The following is a 20,749-nucleotide window of genomic DNA, read 5'->3' on the forward strand; positions in this document are numbered from 1 at the left end:
TGTTCAATAAATGATATTTAAAACTGAATAGTCACATAAACAGTATGAAACTGGAACCTTATATCACTCATAAGTCTTAACTTGAAATAAATTAAAGACTTAAAGGTTATGCATGAAACTACATTACATTTCCTAAAGGAAAACATAGGACAAATTCTCCTTGACATTGGTCTTGCCAATAGTTTTCTGGATACCAGACCAAAAACACAAGCAAAAAAAGCAAAAATAAATAAATGGTACTACATCAAACTAAAGTTTCTGCATTGCCAAAAAAAAGAGAGAGAGAATGAAAACACAATCCACAGAATGTAAGAAAATACTTACAAATCTTATATCTGAAAAGAGGTTAATAACCAACAGATACAAATAGAAAAAATATATATAATTTAAAAAATAGCAAAAGGATCTCAATAGACTTTTTTTTTTCAAAAAAGTTATATAAATGACCAACAGGAGCATTAAAAAGTGCTCAACGTAAAAAACTCAGGGCAAAGTCATTATGTTGTTGTTGTTGTTGTTTACCTCTGAAAAACACAGCAAGATATTACTACCTCTTATAATACATACTACCCAAAAATTGAAACTAACAAATTTTGGTAAATATTGGGGAAAATGGGGAACTTATGCACTGTGATAGGGATATAAATTTGTATGGAAAACAGTATGGAGATTATTCATATTATTAAAAGTAAAATTACCATATGATTCAGTAATCCCACTTCTAGGTATATATCTAAAGGCAACGAAATCACTGTTCAAAGACATATCTGCACTCTTATGTTTATTATAAAATTATTAACTCTAAGCAAGAGATGGAAATAACTTCAGTATCCATTAATGGATGAAAGAATAAAATAAGTATGGTAAAAATATACTATGGAATACTACTTAACCATGAAAAATTAAGAAATACTGCCATTTACAACAGCATGGATGGATCTTGAAGGCGTTATACTAAGTGAAATATTTCAAAGATTGTATATATTTTTTAAATTTATGTATTATGATATCCCTTACATACAGAATCTGAGGAAAAGGCAAACTAATGGAAACGTAGAGTTGAGTTGACAAGAGGTGAACCTGGGTGGAATAAGGTGGTCAAAGGGTACAAACTTGCAACTATAATATGAAAAAGTTCTGGGGATCTAATGTACAGCATGATGATCATAGTTAATAATATATACATACATTTTTATTGTGCTTCCCTTTATTAAACTTTGCATATATCACATTCTTACAAGTTGAAAGTTTATAGCAATCTTGTATAAAAGAGGTCTGCTGCCACCATTTTTCTAACAACATTTGTTCATTTTGTGTCTCTCTGTCACATGTTGGTAATTCTTGCAATATTTCAAGTTTTTTCATTATTATTGTATTTGTTATGGTGATCTGTGATCAGTAATTATGACCCACTGAAAACTCAGAACTAGTTTACTTAAGGTATATACATGGTTTTTCTTAAAAAGCATAATGCTTTTGAACAGTACAGTATAGTGATTATTTTTTATATGCACTGGGAAACATAATTTTTTATTTGCACTGGGAAACCAAAAAAAAATAATAATTTGACTTAGTTTTTTGAGATAATCACTTTATTGAGGCAGTCTGGAACAAAACCCACAAGACCTCTGAAGTTTATCTCTACTATACTATATACATAAAAGTTGCTAAGAGAATAGATCTTAAAATTCCTTACGATACATGCATTAAAAACAGTGGCAACTATACAAGATAGTAGATGTATTAACATTTTTATATAGATTATATTGCAATAAAGATGTATACCAATTTATCAAATTGTACAAAATTTACACAATGTTAAAAGTTTGCAATGTTATAAGAAATCATTTCTTACATTTACAAATTATAATATGTCGATTTTTTTCAATAAAGCTGGAAAAAACTTTTTGTAGAATTAATCTATTTTTCAAAAAAGGAAGTAAGGAAGTAGAAACTGCAACGAACTCTGAAATAATAGAATATAAAATCCATTTTCGTTATAGACACTGTGACAAAAACTATTACTTAGTTTACAATGAAGGAGTACTTATGAAGCATGAAGGATGGCCTATAAATAAGGCTGAAGGAGCTCAGTTTTAAGGTTTAAATTTAAAATCTTCTTTTGAAATACTAAACTGACCACCCAGTTTTCCAAACATAAATGTCTTAACTGCATGAATTTATTTCATACAACTCTATAATCTAGTTTCATAAGAAAGCAGCATGCAAATTTTGAATTAGACAGACTTGCTTATTCAGTAAAGGATACTTCACTAAAAATAAATAGAAGAAAAATCAGCATATTTATTATGATAATTATTATTCATAATGAGATTCATATTGAATTAGGGAATATATATCCTCAGAGGGGGTAAAGTAAAATGAAATTTATTTTGGTAAATGTATCTGTGAATAGTCAATACAATGCCTCAATATAAATGAATATTACCATTTTGAACAATTTAATTACTATTATTAGAATTATTATAAGTATAAAAATAGCTATCATTTTAGCATGGAATATGAGACTCTCATGCTCCATGCTTCATCACATCCACACAACAACTCTGCATAATAAGTATTATCATCACCATTTCATGGGTGAAAAAACTGAGGCTAACACATTTAGATAACTGGTTTATGATTACATGGCTAGTAAAGATGCATCACACTAATTTAGGCTTTATGATTTCAGAATTGTATTCTTTCCACTGCACATTCTATTACTCTGTAAATACTTGGCTTGTTTTCATTTAGTTCTTTAATTTTATTCATGTGGTGATGGCTTAAAGCTTCATTTAAAGGAAGCTTAAAAAATTCATTTAACCAAAAGCTCCCAAGAATTAAAAATGTCATGGATCTAATGTAGACATGGATATCATTAGTTAATGGGTAACTATATATTTTCCACTCTAGTGAGATAACAATCAGAGTATTTTTCTATGTTTTAGACTCTCAGTGTTAAAAAGGACTTTGTTAAAATAGAAATATTTAGACAAAGGTGATCAAAAGTCTGGATCAGGTCACCTTAAGATAAATATGAGGAAACTGAGGAAACAAATGGAGATTTGAACACTGAGCTATGATATAATGAATGGTTTAAAGTATTTAGTAGAGCATAGAAAAGCCCTTTAAAGCCTGGTCTTAGCCTAGCATTGCAGCTTCTGGGATATTTGTCTATCTATCATCTACCTACCTATCTATCTATCTATCTATCTAGATATAAATTTGAAAACTTTTTTAACTTAAAGATTTTGAGAAATAGAACATAATCAGCACCATAGAAGATCTGTTTATGATAACAACCTAGCCCCTCCTCCCAGTTTGTTAATATTTTCTCTTATTTAATGTAACATTGTGCAAATAGACCACTACTGATCTGCCGTTATGAATGAAATAGCTATAATCATCTGTGTGCATATCCTGGTGAAAATATTCATTTAGTTCCATGTTGTATTTCTAGGAATGGACCAAATCTTTATTTAAGTTTTTTAAGTTTTCTAAATATTGTCCAACTTACCTCAAATGTTTTTATTATGGGCACTTTCATTCTTTCACATTCTTGCAAGACAATTTTACTGTTGCCCAATATGGTAAGTGTGTAATAGTATGTCATTTTAGGTTTTAATTTATTTTTAATTTAATTCAATTTAATTCCAGATTCATAATAAAGATAAACAGTTTTTATATATGAGTGGCCATTTGGATTACCCTTTCTGTAAAGTACATGCTCAAATCTTTTGATTTGTGTCATACTGACTTCTTTAATAGATTTTCTGAATGAACTTTTAGCTGTGTAGGTCTTCTCTATTTTATTTTGAACTTGTTTTCATTTCAAAATCTTTATATTTATTTTCATAATCTGCTTTTATTTTGCTTTGTCTATTATCTATGTATCTATCTATTTATTTGCAAGCAAGAGAGAGCGAGCAAGTGAGAGCACAGGGAGGGATAGAAAAAGAAGGGGAAAGAATCTTAAGCAGGCTCCACGCTCAGCACAGAGCCCAACTCTGGGCTCTATTTCACAACCCTGACATCATGACCTGAGCCAAAATGAAAGAAATAAAATACAATTAAGGTGTTAAAAAAAAAAGGAAAAAGAATGGGAGGTTTAATTAAGTGAGCCACCCAGGCACCCCTGTGGTATCTTAAATTAGCTGTCATATCTTTAAAGTTCTAGAGTATCCATTTGGTTCATTTATAAAACCTTTCTCAATATCATTTTTAGTTTCAGTTTTTGTTCAATTTGCTTCCCCTCTCATTTCTTTGAGCAGAGTAATCAAGCCATTTTACAATCTTTATTGATCATTTTAACATCATACTTAATCCCATTTTGTCTATCAAATCTTGTTAATGGTTTTTCTTTGTGTGGTTTGTTACATTTTGCTATGTTCAAGACATTATATTTGAAACTCTTATTGAGTAGGGATAATTAAGAGCTATAATAATGGTATGGTCCTCCTTGGCAGGATTTTATCTTATATTGGAGACTCTACAAGACAATCATACTCCAAATTCAGTGATTGACTTTCTCAGTTTACACAGAAGGCAAGGTAGGCTATAGTCTTATTTCTGCTTCTCCTTGTGCTTTGGGGATCTCAACTTAAATTTGGGTTGTACCAAAGTCCTCAAATTTGATTGCTGCTGGATTTTGAATTTTGTTTCTCTAGTATCAAGAGTCTATTAACAACACAGCTCAGTGTGTTTTAGCAGTTTCAAATGCTCTCATAGCTAAAATGGCTTCAGGGCATATATCTCTAGGCTCTCATTGTATTTCGTATTTTGGCACAGTAATCCCACCCTTGATTTTTATAATCATTCTGATATTTTTAACTTTAAAAGCTATTTTGTCTGGATTATTAGTTGTCTTAAGTAGGAGTTTTTAGATCACCATTACTAGAAGCAACAACAAATATACATGAAAATGTCTGCAGTAGTTTATCACATCTTTATGGCTTTGAACTTCCATAAGCTGAGGCATCCTTCTCTAATCACTTAGGCAAACTCCAATTTACCCTTTAAAACAACACAAGAATTGCTTCATTTAAGAACATGTTCAGGGATGACTCTTCCCCACTGTTCTTACCAACATTCCCACACACTCTTTGCTACCCACACCTTGTTTATGAACTTTCATTAGGTATATCAGCGTGACCAGAATTTTGCTCTATTGTATTTTTGTCCTTTAGAGCTTTAATTAAATATGAATTCCATAGGAAGTCTGTCCCTTTTCTTTCAAACCTGGGTTAGTTATTTCTTCTCATTCTTTGTCAGAAGTTACTTTATTAGAGAAACTTATAGCTCTATTGTGACTTTGGAGCCTTTACAGTTTTTTGACTGGAAAAATCACCCATCCCTGAGATTTTTACGCAGCTTCCTAGCTGATATTATTCAGAAATCTGTTCAAAACAGACTTTTTCAGGGAGGCCCTTTCGGACCACTCAGTTAAAAAGCCTCTTCTCAATCACTGCTCTTTTTAAAATGTGCTAATTTAGTTCAAATATGCATCACTATTAAAGAAAAACCAGTACGATTTTTTTTTTAAGTTGGCTTACCTATTATCTATCTCTCCCACTAAAATGATTCCTCTGTGCTGGGGTTTTGTTGTGCTCATCTTAGGCCTGGCACTCCATAAATTGTCTCTGAATGATTGAATTGTTTGACTCCCTTGCTAGATTCTCAACTTCATGAGGCCAAGGATTGTTCTATTCAGTCCTTCTTTATCCTCCATGTCTGTTATATTGCAGTCCCTTACGTGACTAATGGGAAAAATCACAGAAAGAAAGAGTTAAAACAACAGAAAAACCCTGTAGGTTCAATAACACAAAGCTTTCTAAAATTATTTAGCCCAGGAATTGAATACTGGCTGCACTTTTGATTTTTTTTAAATGGTATTGAATTTAATTTAAATGGAAATACTTGAATGGTAGAACAATTAAAAAATTATAAAAGCAACTTGCTCCTTAAAGTAAGAATTATATAGGGCATCTCTCCTAAAAGCAAAATTTTCAAATGTCAAACATCTGAAAGCATAGTAGGAGAAGTAAGAGTGTGAATTGTACTTCAATGCTCTTTTCTTTATATTCAGCAAACAGCTTCATTCACACCTTTCCAATTTTTTCAACTCTTTTGACAAAGCCTTAAGAGGAGTTACTGCTGATGACAACCATCACAGCCTAACAGGAGAAATTTTATAAAGAAAAATAATAGCATGTTTTTCCCAAGTTGTTAAGGATATGGTGAAGCTCTGTCGGATTCAAAAGAGGAATGTGCAATTCCATGCTATATATCATAATAACTTATTTTAATAGTGGCTTTGCAATTTTTCAGATATATCCATTTACTGAAACCACTATCAAATAAACAGAAACAAACAAATTAACAGGGGTTCGAGACAGAAGTTATCTAATCTAAAAATAGCACATGTTCAAACAATACACAACACATATCCCAAGTACTACTATAGGTTTCAAGTAATAGTCAAAACAATAGTAAAAATGATTCAGACCCTACCAGTCAAATCATAAATGGGACCTTAACTGTAAATCCTTATCTTTAGATCAAAGCGCGTAATTGGGTGCTGAAGATACATTATAGAACTAATATGTTATAGAACTCCTCTGAAATGAGTCATTTATTCCATCACTTTTCCTGCACAGCTGCTGACCCATGTTTTGGTTCCTGGAAATAGCTGCTACCCTGTCATACTTCTTAAAAGCACATATATTGATAACTCTACTCATTCCTCCATTCCTCTGTGACTGTCACTGTGTTAAAATGTGGAATCAGCTGACTCACTTGGGGTGGTAATAAAGTAGATGAGTTTGCAAAGTATTTTGTTATTTCTAAAAATGCAAAAACCAAATTACATTGAAATCATAAGGGGTGTTTCAGGGAGAGCTGTAGGATGTGGTTTCTTGTGTAATCCACAGAGATTAGCTCCAACACATATTTCAACTCTCCTCTAGGAGCAACCTTAGTGGTAAAGCAAGAAGATAAACAGATGTATACGCACCCTGGCACAAAATTATCACTTATGTTTGGCTTCCTAGTCTCCTCGTGTTACTTATTTATCTTAACTTCTCTCTGAAATCAGGGAACACAGAATCTCAATCAGTTGACATTTTTCTACTGAATGACCCAATAGTGTGATCATACCCCTAAGACTTTTTTAAATTATTTCACTCATAATCCCAAATCTGCTTTGCTTCCTCATCTGAGTACACTGTAATTTGATTTCAAAATGAGGACAGTTGTCAGTAATGCCACATTCATTAATCTATTTTACAATTCCATGTACTTAGAACTATGAAGATATGTTAATAACATCCATTCCAATAAGCCACCCTAAATTTATTATCATGAAACAAGACCTCAAGTAAGAGAATTCAAAATCATCCATGTATTTGCAACTTATTGCAATAAAGCCTTTATCAATAGACTTCCCTGTGCACATGGTGGTCAAATTGCTGGTGAAAACCAGCCAGATCTATTACAAGCTTTCTCATGGCTTCTAGGTAACCCAAGTGAGCCTTTATTGATACTGGGAAGGGATAAAGCAGGGAAGGGATAAACAGTGGTGTAAGAATTGGCTAGACAAAAGTAATGACTCTCATTACAAAGTGAGTATTTTAAAGCAAAAGAGCCTGTTGGGTATATTGTTTTATAAAATAGTGGTTTTTTTTATTAACTTTTAAAAATTCAATTAGTTAACATATAGTGTACCATTACTTTCAAATGTAGATTTCAGTTATTCATCCATAGCATATAATAGCTAATGCTCAGTACTTACTGTTATAGCTTCTTGAAAGCAGAATTTTAACCCACTGAGCCACCCAGGCGCCCTTGAAAGCAAACTTTTAGATCACATTTTCTGATTACTTCCATGTAGTACAACACTTTCCTGCTAGCAACCTTCAAAACATACAGTTTGTTAGAGGGATTTCTTTAATAATAAATAAATAGGAATTTATTTAAATTTATAAATATATAAAATAAATAGGAATTTATTTAAATTTATTTAAATATTGCACACTGTTTCATTCATAAATAAGGTAATGATATTATAGCCATTAGTTGGTAGCACTGATATATCACTTTCTTTTTACTCCTCAGTGCATTCTCTTTACACAAAATAGATATATATTTTAAAAGAATCTGAATCTGTGGCAAACTTTTAAAAAAACCCTATACAGTAAAGTTTATCATTTTAAGTAATCTCAATTATCTTCCTCAATTGTGATAGTATATCCTTCTATCTAGGCCAGATATTGTATGAGGGATTTGAAGAGACATACTTTTCTAAATTTCACTTTTCTCATCTGCAAAATGCTTATCAGGATCCTACAATAAAATACACTTACAATTTTTAGATGAAAATTTATTTACTTATTTTAAGATTTTATTTCTTTATCAGAGAGAGTGGGCGAGAGAGCAAGCACAGGCAGAATGGCAGGCAGAAGCAGAGGGAGAAGCAGGCTCCCGGCTGAGCAAGGAGCCCGATGCGGGACTCAATCCCAGGATGCTGGGATCATGACCTGAGCCAAAGGCAGCTGCTTAACCAACTGAGCCACCCAGGCGTCCCTTTTGATGAAAATTTAATCTGTATAAACAATATATTTGCTGTAATGCGTGGTTCATGGAAAACATCTTAATTAATTGTAAGCAACAACAGTATTAGAAATTAAGTAAATGTTTCTATAATATTTAAAGTTTTAACACATAATGCCAGTGCTTTGCCTTATTTTCTCAAATCCCTTTACCACTTTCACTGACAGAGTCAAATGTACTTTTTCTACTAGTAGCCAGCTCTTTGTCTTTTGTCAGAAAGACGCCCTTGTGAATTATTTATAATAGAGATATTAGCAATAATAATAATAATAATAATAATAATAAGTAGCAATGAAAATGTTAAAAAAAAGTTTTCTTAACTAATTAGGGTTCTTAGACATCAGTTAGAGGGACCACCTCTGGCAAGCAAATTAATCTGCAAAACATTCCCAGAATTAACAAGTCAATCAGATACAGGGTTGTCCGTAGACTGAAAGGTGAAGCAAAAGGACTAGGTTTGGAAAATAGGTAAGGACAGTGAAAAAAATGATCAAATTTTTAGGCAAAATAAATTCTTAGGTGTCCTTTCAATGGAGTCCTGGGCATTATGTAGCAGAAACTCTGGAGATTATCTCAATCCATTGGAATCACCCCGTTTATTAGCTTGCTATTGACAAAGTTATTTACAAACTGTAGAGCAAGAGGTTATAATGTAGAAAACTGATGGTAATGCACAAGATTCTTGTTAACAATAATGCAAGTTAGTGATTTTTCATTAGAAAACATAAATTCTATATCCCAAATTATGGGCCCAGAGCACTACTGCTGCACAACTCTGCTTATATCCCAAATAACCATGTGAACTAGTTTTAATATCTGCTTCTCTTATTACTTTTTGAATAAAAATTCCTGACACTAGTATTTTATAATTGTGTGATAATCATGCATTTAATTTCTTGGAGAACAAAACACACTTTAGCATAGCTAGGTTCGTTCACAGAACCAGCCTTGATAACACACTTCTATAAGTTAGAAATGATGTAATAAATGTAGAATATTGGGCACTTGTTTGGTATTCTTTGCCATGTTTTGCACTATCTAAAAAGAGATCAGTGAACTTGGACTGGAGTTAGTAGACATGGAAGAAAATAAAATATTACAGAGAAGAATACTCTGTGGTCCACAACCTAAACGGGCTGGGATTCCCATCATTTGGATCCCTGTAGCTTTACAAAAGTCAATTAAATTTTTGTATCTCCGATTAAAGTTGATCCCCCAGTACTTTTTCAAACATCTCTTGTAAAGTATTGTTTCCCAGAAAAAAAAGGATTTTGCACATGTATCTGCCTTTGTCTCTGATCATGATCTCAGTCAGGATCCTGGGATCGAGCCCCATATCGGGCTTCCTGCTCATTACGGAATATACTTCTCAGTCTCTCTCTGCCGCTACATCCCCCTGCCCCACTCATGCTCTCTCTCTCTCTCAAATAAATAAATACAATCTTTAATTTTTTAATTAAAAATAAGATAAATAAAATAAAAAGTCTGGTCTTACTGCCCCATTTAGCTCCTTTTTTTTTTCAGTTGTATTTAAAGCAGCATGAGAGAACATGAGGCTCTCAAACTTAAAAAAAAAAAGGAAAAAATTGAGTTTTGTTAGGATTTAAGATCTTGTCTGCTAGACAAAAATGTTGGCTTTGTTAACATGTGAAAATTAACAAAAGAGAATAAGATAGAACTCTAATAATTTTTGTAGAAATTAAAAATTTCCTCCAACCCAATTACATACAGACCCATTAAGTAAATTCATTCCAATGTCCCAAACCGACCTTTTCTAATAGTTATGCATCCGTGTAAACAGGGTCAACCCAAGGAATGAATAAATATTATTATTTTTTTCCTGTCTCTTCCACAGTCACATCTGGGTAGATTGGTAGCAAGCCAATTATCTATCTTATAAGACATGATATCATAAGGAAGGGTATTCTGTCCATTTGGAACAACTGAAAATCGTTGTAATTTTATCTTGGTGCAGTAACTTGAGATGGCACAGTGTGGGTTATGAATATATTTTATTTTTTTTACTGGGAAGAAGAGATTATAGAGATATTGGTTATCCAAGAGAAACTGACAGGTGTTGATAGTTGCCAGGTCAATATCCATTTACTTTTTCCTTTAATATCAGAAAGCACTGAGGGATTGACAACAAGGAAATTTAAAACAACATCAAATATTTTATTGTCTCTTTTCTAGTTACACTGTAACCATATGACAAAGTATCAGTCGTACAAGATATCATTCTCTTTTACCTCTATCTTTCTGCCAGAAATGTGGGCTTAATAGTGAGAACTCCAACAGCAATTTTTGCAACTGTGAATAAAAAGCCATGAAAACCTCTAAGATACTTCACTTGACTTTCTTAGGACTCTGAACCAACACCAGAAAACACTCTGTAGTCTTCTTGTTAAATGAAAAAATATGGTTAAACCACTTTTGACAGTCTACTACATACAGCAAAATGTAAATCTTAATTGAAATATGTCCTCTCAGCTGTGCTTAAGCAACTGAGTCCTGAGCTTTTCAGGTTTTCAGTCTGAAAGAGTACACCTCTGGTGCTCTGAAAGGGAAGAGAAAGGACACCCTGTTCTCCATATAAATTAAAGAAGAGAAATCTGTGCATTTAAGTGGGCCATATAAAATTTATCAAGCAATTATCTCCTAACTCCTTCCTATCCAAATTACCTGATATGCTCTCCCTACTCCTTTAATCCACGTTACTGCCTTTTCCAGGATTCTGTATCACATCACAACATGTCTTCTGTTATTTCCTTCTTGCAAGCTAGTTTTGTTTTCTCCATCTAAAAAAATCAACAATCATTGTGTATTTCAATTCCCATTTTCCTCAAATGCATTGATTCTTCTTATCTATTACTCTTTTCTCATACTCAGTGTCTTTGTCTTTATGGGGTTTGTACTTTGCTTTACCCCATCCTTTACTGCCCTTATATAATCAAATCTAATAACTTCTTAGAGAAAGTTAAAAATTCCTGCATAGCCACACGTGAACACAAAGTCACTGATTTTTAGCAAACCTATAAGATAGTCAGACATCCATTCAATTTCTTTTTTTAAAGATTTTATTTATTTATTTATTTGACAGAGAGAGATGACAAGCAGGCAGAGAGGCAGGCAGAGAGAGAGGAGGAAGCAGGCTCCCTGCTGAGCAGAGAGCCTGATTTGGGGCTCGGTCCCAGGACCCTGGGATCATGACCTGAGTCGAAGACAGTGGCTTAACCCACTGAGCCACCCAGGCGTCCCTCCATTCAATTTCTTAACTGAGTCTCAAATGCATCCTGAGTTCTAACCTAAACCTAAGTTCTACTTCTTACACGTTGTTCTATGACCAAATTCTTTCAGTTCAGTATTTTGTAACATGTAAATATTAATCAATTGATGCTTTGTTTGTGTATTTCTATGAAAATAATTTGAATGATTTATTGTTATATTTATAGATTTATAATCAAAGTTTCATCAGTTGAAGTTTTTGGAAATTTCAGATATAATGATTAACCTAAAATGATACTGCCTCAAATCCCTCTGATATCAAGGCCCAACACCTGATTATAGCCAAACCTGTGGTGGATAGTTCCATGGGAAATTGCAGCTACTTAACACTGATAGCATCTCATGTTCTCTCTCTCATTTTAGAATGTCTCCAACACAACCCAAAAGTGTAGGAGAGTTAATGTCCTCTGAGGACAGCTCTCAGTGAAGTGGAAATAAGAACCATAGGTAAAATTGTCAGTTTTCAGGTCTTCATGAGGACAACTTAAAGAAGTTTCTTAGGACCTTTCAGTAAAAGCAAGCCTTCATTTTCTATCCACAACAATTATATCAACAATGTACCTCTTTGACAAAGTTGCTTCTTCACTGTATCACTTTCCCATTCTTTTCTACCTTGGGTAATCTCCCAGATAAACTAACAGTACTCAAATCCTTTGTCCTACTCTTTGCTCTCAGGATAAATGGAGCCAAAAGTCTTAGATTAATATCAAGTTCTGAATGGGATCTTAGAGCTATTTCTGTCCAGATTTTCATAAACATAGGGACCTTTGAATTATCAGGCTATAAGTAAGTTCTAAATGGAGGGGGCAAAAGCAAAAAGTAGAAATTTTTATGTTTGATTTTTAATCATGATTAATTGACTTTATTGATTATTAAAAATACTAACATTATAAAAGCGTGGATCTTTGTAAAACAATGTCATTATGTAAGAAATAAGTTGCATAGTCCTTTTGAGAATATTAAACCAAGTGTTCAGGTGCCATCTAATTTCTTGTTTAATCCAGAACTTTGGTGTGCATTATCTTGAGGAATAGGATTTTGAAGTCCAGACAGACTAACAGAAAACTGATCGAAATGTGTGTGTTTATATTTCTGCTTTTGTTGTAAAAATCAAAGTGTGATTGCTGGTTTAAAATGGTAAAACTAATAATGTTCATGGACTCTATTATAAATTTTCTAATTGTATGGGAAGAATCCAATAAACATAGAATTAATTGATTTGCAAATCCTCAAAGAGCTACAGGATCAGGTAGTGGTATGTTCTGATTCAACAGCATCATAATGCAGCATTTTATATGTGTGGCTAATAGATATTTTCATGAGTGTTTGCTAGCTAGTCATCCAATACAGAGAAATATTAGGTAGGGTAATTACTCACAGTTGTGTTTAATAAAATGAGAGAAAATTATCAAATGACACTAATAATAATAATCCTATAGCAGGCTAAATAATTCAATGATAATTACAAGTATTAATCCGGCTTTCTTCCCTGATTATGACTCTTTTCTCCTTTATCCTAATGGGAGTAGCAGATTGTCTGCAATGAATTGTGAAAACCCAGCAGTGACTTTGGCAGTGAAGGCCTCCCATCAATTTTGATAGGTTAAAATGATTCTGGTTGGTCTTGAGCAAATGTGCCAATTTTTTTTTCGGTGTGTGTCAGAAAAGAAAGAAGCAATAGTAAATTCTTGCTGTTATTCCATGGAGCCAATAAAATCATACTGCCAACAAGAGGCTGTTGACACCGTAACTGTAGTTAACTGTCTTGAATACTAGGCCTGGAAATAAAATTCCAATATTTCACATAACCTCTTTTTTTTTTAAAGAAAAAAACAAAACAAAACAAAACAACTATACAGCTTACATATAGGGCCCTGCTATTGTGTAACTATTTTTGAACATGTCTACTGTGTGTGTATATATATATGTATTTTTTTTCTGTGCAATAAATTCATTTGGAGATAAATTTGGATTGCAAATTATTTTGGGGGAGGCATGGTATTTGTGGCTAGTCTTACAAGTAAAAAGGACTAAAAGAAAGAAGAAAAACATTGTTTATTACAGCATATTTACATCTGTCCAAAGTACTTATTTACTATAATACTGACTAATGTATAATACTGTACACAAAGAAAGAAGTTAAATGAGTTATAATTCAGTTGAAGTATAGCTGGCCATTTTAAAACTTACCACTGAATCTTTCTGGTATGAAATGTGATATCTGGCAATCTGGTCCAGTTCATTACATCAGGTCATTTGTATGTTCTTATTACCATTTTGATAGCATAGCACATTTTATAACCCAGACATTTTACAATGGAACTATGATGCATGTATTTTCAAAAGTATAGACATACATGAAGCTAAGAGGTCAAAAAAGATGAATGTCCGTAGTACCATATAGACTCAACAAATAAAAGTGTCCAAGGCTCTGAGTGAGATTTATGAATATTGTATAAGATTAGGCCAACATGTGGTTTTGATATAAATAATCTGTTCTTAAATTAGAATTACAGTCGTTGAGTACAGTGTTGAAAATGGCAGATAGATTTTAGCTATCTTTGCTCACTAGGGAAAATGGAAAAATGTTTAGTTTGGTCAGATTTTCACTTAACTTCTGAAAAATCTTAAGTTTGAGAGAACCCTTCTGAAATAAGAATCGTTAAAGACATAACCCCTTTGGCACAAGTTTTCAAGAAACTTGTTGGATGTTGTAGACAATTATATGGCACGCGTACTGCTCTAGATGTTTCATGCCAATAATATGTAATCCATACCAAGGCGACATATACATATAGAGATGTTCCTCAGCTTACAAGGGGGCTATGTACAGAGAAACACATAAAAAATTGAAAATGCATTTAATACCCCTAAACTATCAAATATCATAGCTTACCTTAAGCTTATTTAAACATACTCAGAACACTTACATTTGCCTGCATTTGGGAAAAATCATCTTAAGCAAAGCCTATTTTATAACAAAGTATCAAATATCACATGCAATTTATTAAATATTACACTAAAAAAAAGAAGAATGGTTATATATAGAATGGTTGTAAGAATATCAGGTGTTCACCCCTGTAATCTTCTAGCTGACTGGGAGCTGTGGCTCACTGCCGCTGCCCAGCATCACAAGATGGCACCACCACATGTCACTGGCCCAAATTTATAAAGACCCAAATTCAAAATTCAAAGTACAGTTTCTACTGAATCACTTTCACTTTCACATCATTGCCAAATATATCATAAGTTGAATCACTGTAAATCAGGAGCCATCTTATTTGAAAGGTAAATCACAGTCACCCATATACACACAAAAAAAGGCCTTCATGTAGGGCCATCTATGGATCTCTAAACAACATAGCATGACATATCAACGGCAAAAAATGGACGTGAAGGGGACAATTGCTTTGCGTCAGTACTCTGAGCAGTAACATACATGGCCTTACTCACCTAGCAGAACTCCAGAGCTAGCTGATGGCAAGGAATTTTACAAATGTTTGCTGAACAGATGAAGCACTATTCTTTTTAAATTAGTGTGCATATCTGTTTTCTAAAAATATGTTAATTTATTTTATTGACTTATTACAAAACCAAATAATTTCCTCTTATTTAAGTGGCAGGTAAACAGAATTCTTTTTAATTTAAATCAAATGGCTTTTTAGGGAAAATATACTAAAAATTCTGAAACTTGTATTGCTTATGAATCTTTTATTGGAATCCTTATCAAGTTGTATTTTTCAAGTTTTTCCTAAATAATCTTCAATGAATTGAAAATATTTTTTGGATTTTATTCAAGGCTATTAACACACAATTTCACTTTGTTAAATATAGTGCTAAACTTTCAACCAAAACGTTGTTTCTTTTTTTTTCCACTACCACATCCTCCATCTACTGACTGGATTCTCTCCCCAACTAGCACATATATACCATTGTCTATCTTTAGGATAAGTAAGGGTCATCTTTTGTCTTTATTCTATTCCTCGTATGCTTCTGAACTTGTTGAATTTTAATATAGTCACACCATAAGCATCACATATTTGATTCCGCTTTAAATAGTAAACAGTGCACAACCAGAGCATACCTTCAAAGCTATCAATAGACTTACTCTGATATATTATTTTTGTATTTTTGTAAATTAAAATAATTAAATTATAGAACAAGAGTTTCAGGTGGTAGGTATTGTAAGTTTTACCCAAACTGACTTTTGTCAAACTCGTTTTTGTCATCATATATGTCAAGTAGTTTTCTCGGGTTTATTTTTAGAATATCCTTGTATAATGAATATTTACACTGATATCTAGTATAAAAATCTTGCAATTTATTTTAGAAACATTAAGATATTGAAAATCAATCTATTTCTTTAATTCATTGAAGACATTTTTGGCTTGTTTCTAGTACTTTCTTACTGGTTAAAAAATAAATTTGAAGTAGTCTGAATTTCATTATCATATGGCACTTGCCCTTTGATGAATACAAAGACGATATTCTATATTAGCTATCTGAGAAGAATTTATTTTTTTAATTTTATTTATTTGTAAGAGAGTGAGTGAGAGAGAGCACAAGCAGGGGTAGCAGCAGGGTGAGGGAGAAGCAAACTCCCGGCTAAGCAGGGAATCTGTTGCAGAACTGAGTGCCAGGACCCTAAGATCATGACCTGAGCTAAAGGCTCAGGCGTTTAACTGACTGAGCCACCCAGGTGTCCCAATCTGAGAAGAGTTCTGTATGTTATTCCTATTAATATGCAGTTTAAAGTCTAGGTAATTAACTTAATATTTAAGTGGCTATTACATAGATAGCACTATGTTCCAGGCAGAGGGTAAGAAAGAAATATTAAATCAACCATATTCTATGCATTCTAAATGAAAATAATTAATCAATCATAATAAATCCTTCTATTTATGGAATATCAACTTATAAGCTTTCCTCCATATGAACAATGCCAAATACCAGAATAAAGGGTCATCTAATACAAATAAAGGATAGAATTAAAGAATTCTGGTAAGCCATTTAATTTTGAAAAATGGTGTTCTATTGTTGCTGAGTTGTGGTTTTCAGTTACATAATATCTGATAAGTGTAGAAGTAACATGAGTGTTACGTGAGATGAGAAATGGTATATAATTAAGATATTTTTAAATGTACAGATAAATACAAATTTGTAAACATAGCATTATGGAGGAATAAAAATAAATGATAGCTACACACTCTAAAGTGAATAAATCTTGGAAAGCTAATAGAGAAGTAAAACAAGGACAGTGCAAAAAGTATGGTACATTTTTATGAAGTTCAAACAAATTCTGTGAAACCATAGATGGACTTAAAGATACTATTATGTATCAAATATTGTAAAAATTAAGCAAGGAAATAGCAAACATAAAATAACCAAAGCATACAAACTTGGGTAGATACAATAGGTGTGATCATGTTCTACTTCATAAAGAGATGAGTTAATAGATAAATAAAAGTAACTAGACTTTTTAGAAGTTAATAAAACTTTGCCTGTTATTTCTTAGTCATATAAAATATATGGTTTTCTAACAAAAACGTTTATCTTAAAAATATTTAAAAATAAATTTCAGGCTACTCATAAGGTTATATTTACTTTTCCACTGAAGGAAAAGCTGGTTGTTGTAGTTGTAGTTGTTTGTTTGTTTTAGTCTCCTTCTAGTTTTTATTATTATAATGTGGAATGAGGAATGTTAGATTGAAAAGGGAATTATTTTATAGACAAAAATCATTACTTGATTCACCTCCTGGTACAGCAGATGGAACTCCTGAATATATGCCCTTTTGCCTTACGGAAGAGTAACAGTTACGCTTACTTCTGAAACATACTTGGTGGTGGCCCTAAATAGTGACACCATAGTAAACATTTTGAATATTTGCAATTAATTTTTATAGTCATAGGGCTCCAAAAGGCACTGCTGGTATCGTAGCAGGTATTTCAATAAAGCTTAAAGTTGCCTGACTGTTAAAAATATTAACAAGGCACAAAACATGGCAGAAGTATTGTCCTCAGATATTATTTTTTCCATATGCTCCTGATTCCAGACATGACAAGTTATTTTTTAAAAAATTTTTTAATAAAAGATTTTATTTATTTATTTGACAGAGATCACAAGTAGGCAGAGTCAGGCAGAGAGAGAGAGGAGGAATCAGGCTCCCTGCTGAGCTGAGAGCCCGATGTGGGACTCGAACCAAGGATCCTGGGATCATGACCTGAGCCGAAGGCAGAGGCTTTAACCCACTGAGCCACCCAGGCGCCCCCATGACAAGTTATTTTTGATAGATATATATACAATGTATTTTCCAGTTATAAGAAAAATGGTTCTGCTATTTTAAACCTTTTTTTAAAATTACATAATTTTTTAATTAAAATTTTATTTTTTAATGTTTTACTTTTCTTTTCTTTTTTAAAGATTTTATTTATTTATTTGACAGACAGAGATCACAAGTAGGCAGAGAGGCAGGCAGAGAGAGAGAGAGAGAGGGAAGCAGGCTCCCTGCAGAGCAGAGAGCCCGATGCGTGACTCAATCCCAGGTCCCTGAGATCATGACCCGAGCCAAAGGCAGCAGCCCAACCCACTGAGCCACCCAGGCGCCCCAATGGTTTACTTTTCAATATACTACTTAGAATATAAAACCTATTCCATTTTGTAAGAAGTTTAACCATTTAAAAAATGGTAATTTTCTCATTGTGTCTTCCCCTCACATTGCTTTATTTTGAAAAAAAATTTTCACAATAAACATAACTGATGCTTTCCTTCTGATGGTCCCTCTGTTGGTCATAGTGTATATGAGCCATGACAATTAGTTTTACAAAATTTATTGATGTTTGTTGATATGTTTTATCATAACTAATTTTCCCTCCCTTATCTAGATTCCCCAGCTTTCAGACAGGTAGACACTTCAATAAACCATACCCAAGGGTTGTATCAAGTACTTCTTAGACATTCTCTCAGATCCTTGAGGTCTAATTTTGCCTAGGGATTTGCAATAGGTTCTGCCAGAGGCACCACTGTGACAACTGATGTCCATGGTCTATCTCCTGCTAAGCTAAAGAGGTCACTGGTTTCCAAGTTTATCTATACAATTAATGCATTCCAGCAAGTTCTTTTTTTTTAATATTAACAAACTTATTTTAAAGTTTATATGGAGAGGCAAAGACTCACAGTAGTCAACATAGTGTTGAAGGAGAACAAAGACTGAGGACTGGCTTAAAAGTTTACCATAACGATGGGGTGCCTGGGTGACTCAGTGGGTTAAGCCTCTGCCTTCGGCTCAGGTCATGATCCCAGGGGCTTGGGATCGAGTCCCGCATTGGGCTCTATGCTCAGCAGGGAGCCTGCTTCTCCTCATCTCTCTCTCTGTCTGTCTCTTGCCTATTTGTGATCTCTATCTCTGTCAAATAAATAAATAAAATCTTTAAAAAAAGTTTACCATAACGATAATTGTAAGCAAGATATTGTAATACCACAGAAAGACTAGATTAAAGCAACAGAATATATATTATCAATTATATTTTATATTTAATATAAAAGCAAAAGCAATACAAGAGAGCAAAATACAATCTTGTAAACAAATGGTTCTGGAGTAATGGTGAAGCTAAATGTAAAAATATAAAATAAAATAAATTAAAAATATAAAATAAATCCAGGCAGATATCATACACTCTTCACAAAAATTAACTCAGATTGGATTATAAACCTAAACATGAAACATGTAGAAGGTAATATAGAAGAAAATTTAAATGACCTTGGTTTTGGCAATAACTTTAGCTACAAAAGCACAAGCCCTGAATTTAAAAATGTCTACTCTGTGAAACACAATGCCAAGAGAATGAAAAGGCAAAGCACAGACTATGAGAAAAAATTTGCAAAATACACATCTGGCAAAGGACTGTTAATCAAAAATACACAAAGACCCCTTAAAACTCAACAATGGGGGAAAAACCTGATTAAAAATGAGCCAAAGACCTTAGCAGATACCTCACAAAAGAAAATATTACAGATGGCAAATAAGCATATAAAAAGATGCTTCACATCATATGTCATCAGGAAAATGCAAATTAAAACAAAAAAGAGACACCAGTACATACCCAGAATCCAGAGCACTGACAACAGAACACGAAATGTTGGTGAGGATGTGGAGCAACAGGAATGTTCTTCCATGTCTATTGAGAATAAAGAATGGAAAACAACTTGGCAGTTTCTTAAAAAACTAAACATATTCTTGCCAGATGATTCAGCAGTAGCAGTTCTTGGTATTCATCCAAAGAAGATGAAATCTATACCCACAAAGATGTCTATAGTAGTTTTATTCATAACTGACAAAAGCTTGGAAGCAACCAAGATATCCTTCCATAGGTGAAAGGAAAAATAAAGTGTAGTATAGGCAAACAATGGAATATTATTTAATGCCAGAGAAATGAATTACCAAGCCATGAAAATATATGGATATAAATATTTAATAAATATTTGATTTTAGGCTTCTACCAGTCTATCAATAGTATTAGTATATTTTAACAGTGAATGCTCAGCATTCATGAATTTACCTAATAAAATATTTTGGTCTCAATATTTTAAATACTTCAACCTCTATGATTATATTCCTAATAATTTTGAATTGGGGTAAATAAACCTTAATTTTTTGTAACTTGTTTCTTATTGCAAAAGAGATCAATGAAATTTTAGAAAATACAAATTTACAAAAAAAAAGTTTAGTTTACTATTGCCAAATAATTTAAAACTTTATCTTATATTCAAATACATATATTTTTCTAAATTGATTTATATGCTACTAAAACCAAAAACTTTTAGTTATACTAGATTTCATATCATGCAATCAATGCC

The sequence above is a fragment of the Mustela lutreola genome, chromosome 17 (assembly GCF_030435805.1).
Source record: "Mustela lutreola isolate mMusLut2 chromosome 17, mMusLut2.pri, whole genome shotgun sequence".
Lineage (NCBI taxonomy): Eukaryota > Metazoa > Chordata > Mammalia > Carnivora > Mustelidae > Mustela > Mustela lutreola.